We start from the raw sequence: 4,309 nt of genomic DNA, 5'->3' as shown, positions 1-4,309 counted from the left end.
AGCAAACATCATTCTCAATGGTGAAAAACTGAAAGCATTTCCTCTAAGATGAGGAATGAGACAAGGATGTCCACTCTCACCACTATTATTCAACATAGTTCTGGAAGTCCTAGCCACGGCAATCAGAGAAGAAAAAGAAATAAAAGGAATACAAATTGGAAAAGAAGAAGTAAAACTGTCACTGTTTGCAGAAGACATGATGCTATACATAGAGAATCCTAAAACTGCCACCAGAAAACTGCTAGAGCTAATTAATGAATATGGTAACGTTGCAGGATACAAAATGAATGCACAGAAATCTCTTGCATTCCTATACACTAATGATGAAAAATCTGAAAGAGAAATTATGGAAACACTCCCATTTACCATTGCAACAAAAAGAATAAAATACCTAGGAATAAACCAAAAACAAAAAAACAAAAAAAAAACTGGTAAATGAAAACAACATTTAAAATTGTGTTGTCATTAGAGTATACACAAAGTAATTGAAGCTGTAGGTATAGAAGTGATTGCCTTGAGAAGACATGTATAATAAGGAAAGGAAGAAAGGAAGGAAGGAAAGAAGGAAGGAAGGAGGGGAAGAAGGAAAGCAAGAAGGAAGGAAGAGAAGGAAGGGAAGGAAAGAAGAGGTCTTCAAAAATAGGGAGATTTAAGTGGCATTTAAGTAAACCTGCCAAAGGGAGCAGTGGCAATCAAGGGACCTGAGTACTAATTAGGAATGACTGATCACGTGAGTCCCATGAGGGTAGGGATCACATCTGCTTCTCATTTCTGGAGCAGAGCACCTAGCACAGTACCTGGCCAGTAGATGCTCCATTCGCAATTGTCCAGTGTTGTCCATGGGGCAGGAAAGCTACAAATACCATTGGCTGCGGCAACTGGGTGACTGGGGATGTGTGCAAGCTGGATGGCAGGCAGTGAGTAAAGAAATGAATAAGGAACAAAAGTGCCCTTGACCGGTGGGGAGGGCCGTGCTGTGCACCCCTCTGCTCTCGCTGCAGGGAGATGGCTTAGCGACTTCTCCTGGGGAGGTTCCTGGCCTCCATAATCTGCAGGAAGCCCTCTCAGAGTCAGTGGGCGCCCCTTGCCTCCAGGGCCCTGCAGACCCCACAGCGCAGTCCTAATAACCTGACAGTAACACCCAGCCAAGCCCAGTCAATATACACCACCAGAGTCTGTACAATGACCTTTAACATCCAGGATGGACCAGACTTTCAAGACTGAGTTGTCAACAGTGAGACACCAGTGGTTGTGGATTTCCATGCACAGTGATGTGGTCCCTGCAAGATCCTGGGGCCAAGGTTAGAGAAGGTGGTGGCCAAGCAGCATGGAAAGGTGGTGATGGCCAAGGCAGATATTGATGACCACACAGACCTCGCCATAGAGTATGAGGTATCAGCTGTGCCCACCGTGCTGGCCATCAAGAATGGGGATGTGGTGGACAAGTTTGTGGGCATCAAGGATGAGGACCAGCTGGAGGCCTTCCTTAAGAAGCTGATTGTCTGACAAGCAGGGAAGCGTCCTGACTGCCCCTGCCCACCTGGGCCCCGTGGTCCCGGGTGACCCAGATAGAACTCATAGCCCTTCTGTGCCGGCCCTTCCTACCTCCTCCCTCTGCCTGGCCCCTGTGGGTCCGTGCTTTGGAGACCAGGCCTCCAAACACAGGAGCCTCAAGTGCTCCCAACCTGGCTGACCGCCAGGGTGGCCGCCCAAGGAGCAGTGCCGCCACCGAGCTGGGACAGCCGTCTCCTCACCCACTCTCTGCTCCTTCTAGGGCTTGTTGCCGTGCTCCCAGGATGCTGGGACAGAGTCCCGGGGCCAGCCTGCAGTAACAGCTTGGTCTCCCTGCTCCCTTCTGATCTGAACCCCGGTGCCTGGCTCATCTGCCTCCTGCATTTTTCTTTCTTGCTGCTGTTTTGTAAAAAAAAAAAAAAAAAAAAAAAAAAAAACAGAAGAAGCAAAAAAGAAACCCAGGGCTTCCCTGGTGGCGCAGTGGTTGAGAATCTGCCTGCTAATGCAGGGGACACGGGTTTGAGCCCTGGTCTGGGAAGATCCCACATGCCGCGGAGCAACTGGGCCCGTGAGCCACAATTACTGAGCCTGCGCGTCTGGAGCCTGTGCTCCGCAACAAGAGAGGCCGCGATAGTGAGAGGCCCGTGCACCGCGATGAAGAGTGGCCCCCGCTTGCTGCAACTAGAGAAAGCCCACGCACAGAAACGAAGACCCAACACAGCCATAAATTAATTAATTAATTAATTACAAAAAAAAAAACAACCCATAGAATACAGTACCAACAGCGGACCCTAATACAATCCACGGTCGTTGGTGATAACGACGTGTCAATGTAGGTCCATTTATTGTAACAAATGTACCACTCTGGTGTGGGATGTTGATGATGGGGAAGGCTGTGCATGTGTGAGGGCAGGGGGAGTATATGAGAAGTCGCTGTACTTTCTACTCATTTTGCTAATGTTTTGTTATCTGTAATTTCTTCTTCTAAAAAAAAGAGGATATTAAAAAAAAAAAAAGAAATGAGTTATCAAGCCATGAAAAGACACGAAGGAACCTTAAGTGCATATTGCTAAATAAAAGAAGCCAATCTGAAAAGGCTGCATACTGAATGACTCCAACGATATGACATTCTGGGAAAGAAAGTAAAAAGATGTGATAGTCAGGGGTCAAGGGTCAAGGCGGGGTGAGGAAGTGATGATTAGGTGAAACACAGGAGATATTTAAGGCAGTGAAACTATTCTGTAGGATACCGTATTGATGGATACATGACATTATTTGTCAAAACCTACGGAACTGTATAACACAAAGAGCGAATCCTAATGCAAACTATGGACTTTAGTTAGTAATGGTATATGAATATTGGTTCATCAATTGTAATAAATTGTAACTGCACTAAGGCAAGAGAACTAAGAGAGAACTAAGAACCGCACTAAGGAGAAACTGTGAGTGGGAAAAGGAGAGGATATATGGAAACTCTCTGTACTATCTGCTCAATTTTCTTTTTTTAAATTTTATTTTACTTTATTTCTTTATTTCTTTATTTTTGGCTGTGTTGGGTCTTCGTTGCCGCACGCGGGCTTTCTCTAGTTGTGGTGAGCGGGGCCACTCTTTGTTATGGTGCACAGGCTTCTCATTGTGGTGGCTTCTCTTGTTGTGGAGCACAGGCTCTAGGCGCACAGGCTTCAGTAGTTGTGGCACGCGGGCTCAGTAGTTGTGGCTCACGGGCTCTAGAGCGCAAGCTCAGTAGTTGTGGCACATGGGCTTAGTTGCTCTGTGGCATGTGGGATCTTCCCAGACCAGGGATCAAACCCGTGTCCCCTGCATTGGCAGGAGGATTGTTAACCACTGCACCACCAGGGAAGCCCTATCTGCTCAATTTTCTGTAAACCTAAAACTGCTTTAAAAAATTGTTTATTAATTTTGTAAAAAGTGCAACCCATGGCTTGACCAGTTCTGTATATACCACTTTCTTAGGCAGTAAATTATCTTTGCAGAGCGCCTTTGGGCAACAAGCAATGATGCAGCATAGCCCACATAGACAGAAGGGTTTTGAAGACAACAAGCCTTCAAACTCATCCCCCCACTAGAGTGTGAGCAGGAATGACAGAAGGGGGAACAGAATGTGGTGTGTGGAACCCTGGGTCCCCCTTTTAGCTACAATCAAGGAGTCACTGAGCACATGAAGGCAGCCTCGCAGGGGTAGCACCGCTCTAAGAAACAAGCGACACTTCTGACTTGTTTTACCCAAATAACTTAAATAAGTAAATAATAACCAAGTGATTCATCCTACATGGTCTTCAGTTTTCCCATTGATACAACTGACAGTATTATGCATTATAGATGCTGCTGTGTTGTTTTCAAGCCTTCCTTGAAAGCCTTAACAAAAACGTCAAAACATCCTCGCATATGATACTGATGATAAGGAAGTGGATATGTGTGATCACATATGAGATATCTTATTAAGGAAAGTGTGGGAGGGTTCTTCTTTAGGATATTTTCAAAAAGCTCTTCTAAACACTAGATATATTTTTTATTACTTTTACTGCTGTTATTCTCCTACTTGTTACCTGAAGTTTTGTCTAAGGACCGCAGGGGTTTTCTTAACCTTACAAGTAAGTTTCTGTTGAGTAGAACCTCGTCATGCTACTTGTTGCTATTGATAGAGTTTGTTAAGCCAACAGTGAAAGCAATCTGTCCTCTCAATGCATGGTAGCACTTCAATAGTGGAGATTCTGTAATGAATTTTAAAATCAGAGATGAGAAGCATTTCCCCCACCCACCTGGGATTGGAAAGAGA

The 4,309-nt window shown here is 45.3% G+C and overlaps 1 pseudogene across 1 annotated transcript; it reads left to right on the top strand.

Annotated features, from left to right (window-relative positions):
- Window positions 1-1,014: 1,014 nt before the first annotated feature.
- Window positions 1,015-4,064, top strand: LOC309654222 (thioredoxin, mitochondrial pseudogene; annotated as a pseudogene). Its single transcript has one exon. The product of its transcript is annotated as a thioredoxin, mitochondrial pseudogene (transcript).
- The last annotated feature ends 245 nt before the right edge of the window (window positions 4,065-4,309 follow it).

This window comes from Balaenoptera physalus (assembly GCF_965194825.1).
Source record: "Balaenoptera physalus genome assembly, contig: HAP1_SCAFFOLD_2335, whole genome shotgun sequence".
Classification (NCBI taxonomy): Eukaryota; Metazoa; Chordata; class Mammalia; order Artiodactyla; family Balaenopteridae; genus Balaenoptera; species Balaenoptera physalus.
This window is presented reverse-complemented; position numbering and strand designations above follow the sequence as displayed.